An 8278-nucleotide genomic window follows, 5' to 3' on the forward strand; every position below is an offset into this window, starting at 1 on the left:
ACTCTGTTTATCAGTGAAAAAAAAAGAGGTGAGGTACAATTGAAGTAATAGAGTTATTTGACATTTTAGAATTATAATTATATCCTAATTGTAGTGTGTGTATTAACTATTTTTAAAAAATAGGGATAATTTGGGTTTGCAAATAGTTGCAAACATAGTTCAAGGAGTTTCCATGTATCCTTCACCTAGCTTGCCCTACAATTAGCATCTTACATAACCATATTGTCAAAACTAAGAATAACATTTGTACATTATTAACTAAATGACAGACTTTATTCAGATTTCACCAACTTTTCCACTAATGCCCTTTTTCTGTTCCAGGACTGAATCCAAAGTATCACATTGTATTTAGTCATCTGGTCTTCCAGTCTCCTCCAATCTTGATGATGTCTCAGTCTTATCTTATTTTCTATGACCTTCACAGATTTGAGGAGTAGGGTTCATTGTTTTGCACATGTCACTCAGTTTGGGTTTCTGTGATATTTTTCAAATAAGTAAATGAAGAACATAATTTTGGGGAAAGATTTGCATAGTGGTGCAGTGATGTTCCATCTCTTCATAGTAAGAGATACATGATAAGTTGTAAGCATGAAGTGTTAGTAAAGATGGTGTCTTTATCGTTTCATTGAGGTGTTGTCTGTCAAGCTGGGTAACTGTAAAGTATGCTTCATCTTATTCCTAATTGGTTATATTCCAGTCACTATGTCCAGCCAAGGAGTCTGGGTACATTTTATTGTGACCCTTTTACTTACTGGCAAAGTTTACTTTGGCAATTTCAATATGAATATGGCTCTTCTGTAAATGTGATTTTCTATTTCTGTTTATGGAAATTAATTTCCTAATAAATGTTTTCACTAAATGCTTTCTTATTAAATTTACCTAGGATAGAATAATACTTTAAACATTAGAAATAGATAAAAAAAATTAATGATCATTTGTATATAGGGAAAAAATGATGAAAGACAAAGTTGAAAATAAATTGCACTCTGGGTTATTAGTATAACATATCCTGAAGGCAGAGACTTATGTTTCAGATTATGCTGCATAAGAAAACAAACAAGAACAACAAGAATGAATTTTTGCAGAAATTTTGTTTTATTGCAGAATTAGAGCATGTTCTATACTAAAGTTTTATAACAGGAAATCACTTTATAATAATTCTTATTTTTAATGATAGATATTTCAGCTAGAGATTCCAAAGCCAAACACTGCAAAGCATCTGTACTTGCTTGGATTCTCAAGCTATGAATTTTGAACTTTAATCTTTCTCCTTAGACTGCATGAACCCTGACCATAGCTATGAAAGTGAACTCTTAAAAATGCCAAGGGCTGCAGAGTAACTGTTTACTTGATGGAGAAGTCTCTTACACACAATTTTAAAGCAACATTTTTGTTTATTTCCTTCGTTATTTAAGAAGTTTGCACATGATTCTCCAGGTATAATTTGTGTTTCAGAATTTTGAGACTGGCAGAAAAATTTCTCTGAGAAGAGGTTCTACAGCTATGAAATGTTCTGTATCCAACACAGTTTAAGTCTGGAGGCATTTGGAGGATGAAGTAAGAGGCTTCAATTTTATTGGCTATGTGGGGTTGTTTGGTTTCTTGGCAGGCATGTTGTGCATGTTGAATGTTTCCCATGAATACTTTCTTTTTGTGTAGTGTTTCAGGACCTCCAGTTCTATTAGGTAAGCAATAAATTAAGCAAAACAAATTTAATAACCCCTTTTTCATGCTTCAGTTATACACCTTAAGAGGAAAGTGTTTGGGCCTAAATTTTCTACTTAACAGACTAAATTTTAGATTTTTGCTTTGCTTGGTGTAAACCCTCAACAAGTTTATAATTTCATTTGAGGATAGGGATTATCTTGTGTTTATTTCCTCAGAGCTCCATACAGTGCTCAGTATAAAGTAGGACTTCAAACTAGAAAGAAGAAAAACTCTTTATTTTAGATTTTACTCATTCCTAAAAATTTATAAAAAAATTTGCAACAAATTAGTATTGAAAGCTAAATCAAGGAACTGTTTTAAATATCTTCTGATCAAAAGATGCTGCAATATTTTCAAAGCATTCTTTTGTACATCACCTGAATTAAATACAAAGCACTCTTATTTATTTATAAAGCATTTTGCTGCATTTTCAATTTTTTTACTAAAGTTCCTCATGTTAACTTTTAAGAAAAATCTAAAAGTTTCCTTGTTCTTTCTGGTCCTTCAATTATTCATTGTGAGTTTTATATCAAGAAACTAGCCATATAAGATAAATCATAACAGTTCAGGTAATTTCAAATGTAATTTTGTCTCATGCATATTGTTTTATTGCATTTCTTTTTTTCTCCCCCAACTCCAGCCTGGGATCTTCATCCTTAATGTAGTAATCACTGACCCTATGAAGTTTCCGCAGTTGTTAACTCCGTTTTCTAGTTCATTTTCCAAATTGCTACTGTATTCACCCTTATACATCACATTCCTATTACCTTTTGCTAAAATAAACTTCATGGATTTTATGGTCCATAAAAAAGTCATAAATATGGCTTCTAACAGAACTTTTAAAAAATATACAACATGCTACAAACCATGCATTCCTGGGAGAGAATGCAAAACATGAAAATAGGATTAGGCAGGTAGATAGAATTTAAAAAAAAAAATGCAGTGGCTGGCCCTGAATCAAGGCTGGCAGCTTCCTGACATTGTTGGTTTCAAGCAGGAGCCTAAAGAGATGTCTTTCTATGGTCTGTTGGCCGTTTCAGAACTTGGGCAGTGAAATGGTCAATTCATTAGAAAGAAACAGTCTGCAGCAACCTCCCCAACCCCCAGCTCCATGAGCAGCAGCCCAGGAGCCACAGGCATTTACTGGGACCCCTGCCGCCATGCTGGGATCTGGAGTGCTGGGAAACCATGTAACTCCTCCCCTCTTGCCTGATTTGTTTGGTTGAACTTCAATACGCATGAAAGTATGGACAGCTATTTTAAAGAGAATGAGAGACTCTATGACAGCCATTAGTGACTTTCCTATTGTCTGATTTTGAAGACCTAAAACGCCTTCCTCATTGTTTGGATCAGTTTTATACTATGTTGTTTTGTGTGATTTCTCTGTATTATGCGCAGACATGGACAACTATTCGGAAGAAGACAAGAGACAATATGACAGACAGTGAAGATCTCAGGTCATCTAGCTTTGAAATTTATATCTCTTATATTGCTTTCTTATGTCCTATTTTGTTCTGTTTTGTTGTGTTTAATTTTACCCCCATTAAAATAAAAAAAATACAATGGATGCGAAGGCATTTCTCTATAATTTTTAAGAGATTTTATTACCTGTTTGTCAGTGAGAAATATCTGTAAGAATTTTAGTAAAGAAGTAGTTATAATGATATTTGTAATTTAGAGACATCATTCAAACATAAAATAGAAGTGTACATAACAAGGAGAAAGAACGGGCTAGAGGAAAAGTTGGTCAGGAACCTGTCTGGGTTTGGTTGGGATGAGAGATAGTGGGTGTGGAGAGAAGGAAGGAGCCATCAGAAGCAGTGTGGAAGGTATTTGCGACTAAGTAGAGAAGCAGCAGGAGGAAGCCAGAGTACAGAAGAAGTCTTTGCAGTTACTGGTTCAGAAGACAACCTGGAGTGGGATAACTGGTCTGAGGAGGAAGGAATGGCCTATGGGTGATAGAATATGGTAGGAAAATCCTTATTCTGAGTTTTGTTTTACATGCATGAGAGGTGGAGGATCCTATAGACCACTTACAGAAATAGTTAATTCTAAGTATTTAGGCAAAAATCTGTGCAATATTTTTAAATTTCCTGTATCATTCAACACATTGTTCTTAGTTTTCAGTAAATATTTTTTCTTAAATTAGTGAAGAACTATTAATCAAGGGATGGATAAGTGCATTATTATATTCAGGTCCCCAAATAGCAGAGTGATCGCCATAATTTCCCCTGTTCCATTCTCTACGCTAGCTCACAAGTACCATAAGGGGTAGGAGGTTCTGTTGCAGTCTCCTTAGCTACTATAGCTATTGTCAGCCATGAGCCACATCTCTTTAACTAGCCATAGGAAAATTAGTAAAAATGGCCCAGTGAAACTGTTGTCCTAGCAAATTAGGAATCTGAGCCAGAAGGTCTACAAGTTTGAGGCCTATCTAGACAATTTAATGAGACTCTAAAATAAAATAAAATAGGCTAGGAATGAAGTTCAGTAGTAGAGTGCCCCTGAATTTGATACCCAACGCAGAAAAAATGGAGTTATCGCCACATAGTTGTCCTGCTGTATACAACATCATAACCAAACAGAGAAATCAAAAAAAGACTTTTGTAAGCTTCCCTCAGTCCAGCTTCCATGTGCTTGGAGCTCTCTCTTTGTTTATTTTCTTCTCTACCTCCTCTCTTCTTGCTTTGTTTTTAATTCCTTTGTTTATTTCTTCCCTCCATCTTTCTTTGTTTTCTATTATCTCTATCTTATTGTCTCATAAAGTCTGTGGTCATCTTGCTAAAACTTATATAGAGAGGGCTGATCCTAGTGAAAAGATTCAAAAGCAATTTAGTTGCATGGAGATAGAAAAGAAGTACTTTAAATTTAGCCTTGTTAGAAGAAATTTAAGTAAAACTTGCAGTAACATACCTATTACGAACATAATAATGGTTAATTATCTTGTGACTTCTAGGAACTTTAGATGTTCAAAGAGAACTGTAATACTTTAGATTCACACTCAAGCATGAAGAAAGGTTCTAACAGGTTCAGTATATTTGATTTGTGCTTAAGAAATGAATGTTACTTTTTCAAACAGGTATCCACATAACTAAAACTGGCAAGTATTTGAAGAACTTACAGAAAAGAGAATAACTTTGTATATGACATTCTTAGTAAAGATTTTCTGAATTAATAACTATATTCTTAAGCACAGAGGCAAATATATGTTAATTTTGCCCCAACTAAGTCATCATATTCTGTTCAACAGATTCAGAACTATCACAATTTTTCTCTATCCAAGGTCAGTAGCAAAGTACAAAAGATCATAATCTGGAAAAAGAAAACCTTTGATTCAAATTGCCTTTCTGTTCTTATTAGCTGTGTGATGATAAATTGTTCAATTCTATACATCTGTTTATCTTTCTAAGAAATGGAGTTGACAGCTCCTGATTCTTTGACTGAGGATCAGATATAATCATTAATTAAATCTTTTCACATCATAGTGGTCAAAAAGGATGTACCTATCAACTATCTTCTCAATGTCTAATGTTTTTCAAAGAAACAAGCTAAAAATGCAAATTTATATCAAACTCTTAAATAATAATATAATAGATTCAAATTTTGTCCTGACAATAAATGATATATGATGTTGCTTTTTCTGTTGCCAATTCATATTAAACTCCAGGGGTTCTTCTAATATTCACCAGCTCAAAACCACATATCCAGATTACTTATGGGAATTTAAATCAGGTTAAGAAGATCCTTTATCCCAAGCAACCGCAGCCTAGTGATGTCGAGGCTGAAAAGTGTCAGTTGGAAACAGTTTTCTGGATACAACTGCTGAACATGGACAGCTATCGAGTCCTGGAGCAGCAGCGTGGGTAGCCTGAGTCACCATTCTCAGTGGGTGGCCTTTCCATCAAGGTGGACAACAGGTGTTCTACTGATGCAAGTGATAGAGAAGGTTGACTCACTGCATTTAACTTAGAGGACTGATTTTAGCAAACAGAAATTCAGGAGACAGATGAAAGCATCTATTATTTCTTTGGCAGCTCTTTTTGTTTGTTTTTGGCCCTTCTTATCTTCCAAATTAGATAAAAGCCAGAAATAGAGGAAAGGCTTGTAGTGAAGCTTAGATAAGAGAAAGGACTGTGTAAATTTGGCCTAAAGTAGGACAAGAACCTCCTTCCATGAGAGTTGTGAATCTGAGCATCATCGTGCTACAAATTGGACTAAGAAGAAGCGGGCGTACAGTAGTTTTTATTTCAGAAAAGCATATAAACATATTATTCAGTTTCAAAAACTGGTAATACAGGAGCTTTTCAAAATATTTGAAATTTTTCTGACATGAAAAATCTAAGACTTTAAATTTCTTAAGCAAATAAGATTTGAGATGTTTTTTTTTCTCTTGTAGCTTTTTGCCTTATTTTTGTTTAAAGACAAAATTAGCTCAAATGAAGAAGAATCTGTACAATAACAGAAATGGTGAACAATAATGCACCATAGAGATGTAGAGAAGAAAGGAATTACTTCGGAGCAAGAGAATTAAAATTTAACTGTATGACGGCATGAGGGCAGTGCATGTGAGCTCCAGTAACTAAAAACTATAGGATGCCTTTATTCTTGACTGCAAACATTTAATGCTTTTAATCAACTCATCAAATTGTAAATATATAAGAAGAAAGAGTTCATTCTCAGATGACATTACTGAACAATTTTAGGAGGAACATGGAGATAAACTAGCATTTTCCCCAAGTGATCAAACCATTGTCCTTCCAAAAAAAAAGTTAAAAAGAAAAGTTGCCTTGTTGCTATTTAGTTCTGTCGCTATACTTGTCCTCCCAGCAGCCTTGTAGTCCACTGCAACTAAAATAAATTTGTTTTCATCGTCATCATTTGACCCTTCTTTCTGAACTCAATCCAGTATTTCTCTTATCTCTGTATGTGGCACTATAAATTAAAGTTTCAGGAGCCCTCCACTGACCCGTTTCGAGAAGCTGTCTAAGGAGAGAGTCTAGCGTAGGTTTCTGGCTTCAAGAAAGTGGTGTGTTATGGTTCAATATACGGAAGTCATTAAAGAAAGCTTCTCTACTTATGGTTTTGTAAAAAAGCTTAAAATAGCTTTTTTAGCTCATGTTAGGTTTTTGTGTTCCTGAAGAGAAGTAAGATATCCAAAACAAAACACAAAAGATTTACAAGTAAAAATTGATCTCAATTTTCTAGGAGTAAGTTTTTTATTGAGTTATCAGTCACTACGGTAGTTTCTCTCAAACTATGCGTTGCATAAATGTGTTCCCAAAAGTTTTCTGAGAATAGAATCCAATACAGAGAAAGTCTCACATTAAGGAAAGTTACCAGCTCACATATTCATCTGGTTTCTAAAATATATCTGTCCAATATCCATCTCTGCTCCTATTCCATAGTACATTAGAGGAAACAAATCAACAGAAACAAAGTGGAATTTTATAATAAATCACATTGAATGCATATATGTGAAGTGATTATTTTTGAAAATAATGAAGCTAATTATTATATTTTAAGAATTCTAAATATGCTGACCTCTACCATGAATTCTGTTTAATTTTTCTAGTGGGTTTTAGTCTCAGATGAAATAAGATTTTAAATAAAGTATACTTACCCTATTACATCCAGGAACAAGCCAGGGAAACAGAGGAAAAGAAGATCACAATAGAATACAAAAAATTCCATGTTTCTTTTATCTTCCAATTTTTATTGGCTACATTAACAGTTCACAGATGAAAAGTATGTGTTAACATAAGCCACCCAAACCTGAAATACATGTTCAGTCTGTGTCTAAAATTGTCATAAATAAAGTAAAAATTATTAAGGTCCAGAAAATTCAGATTCCAAGATAAGACCAAAACAAAGGTTCCTGTAGATATAACACACATCCTCCAGGTGACCCCTGAAGAGAAAAAGAAACAAAATAGGCAGTCTTCAATATTTTTGAGTTTTTAAATGGGCAATAAGGTCACAATGTGAAAATCAAAGTGACTTACCAGAGATCTATGAAGACTGAACTGCTTGGACACTTAATAGTGAAAATATTTAGAAGTGTTTAGGTGGTTGGAATGATTTAGCAAATCTTTGTAGTTTCATAAAAATTGCAGTTTCATGAGTCGATGGGTGTTCCTGCATTTCTTTTATTCTGACTACAGAAATTTCACTCTACTGTGTTTCTACTTGGGTTTTACTTTCCCAGAGATGACTGAAATCCAAAGAGAAATGAACTCAACTCCAAAATTTAAAAACTGGAATATGTGCTACTTTCTTTCCATTTACAAGAACTTTTGTACTTACAGATTTTTTTACCTAGACATAATTTATACAGCATACAAGACTAAAACACTAGAGATAATGCAGCTTGAAAAAGTGAGAACAGTATTTTTTACTGTTTTTCATAACTTTTTTCAATAGAAAATTAAACGCTTATGACTTGGTTTTCAATTCTTTACTCTTATTACTGAAAGAATTTAGAACATTTTGCCAAATTCAGAGTAATGACAAGTAAACTTGAACTTTTGTTGGTATTGATCAACTTTCAGTATATTTTTTAAAAATTTGAGAT

The 8278-nt window shown here is 33.7% G+C and overlaps 1 non-coding gene across 1 annotated transcript; it reads left to right on the forward strand.

The window, feature by feature from the left end:
- The first annotated feature begins 2653 nt into the window (after nucleotides 1-2653).
- Nucleotides 2654-2790, forward strand: LOC111758369 (small nucleolar RNA SNORA2/SNORA34 family). Its single transcript, XR_002792555.1, has one exon. It is a non-coding gene; the product is annotated as a small nucleolar RNA SNORA2/SNORA34 family (small nucleolar RNA).
- The last annotated feature ends 5488 nt before the right edge of the window (nucleotides 2791-8278 follow it).

This window comes from Cavia porcellus, unplaced genomic scaffold (genome assembly GCF_034190915.1).
Source record: "Cavia porcellus strain 051 isolate PalLab524CR breed Dunkin Hartley unplaced genomic scaffold, mCavPor4.1 scaffold_22, whole genome shotgun sequence".
NCBI classification, from domain to species: Eukaryota; Metazoa; Chordata; class Mammalia; order Rodentia; family Caviidae; genus Cavia; species Cavia porcellus.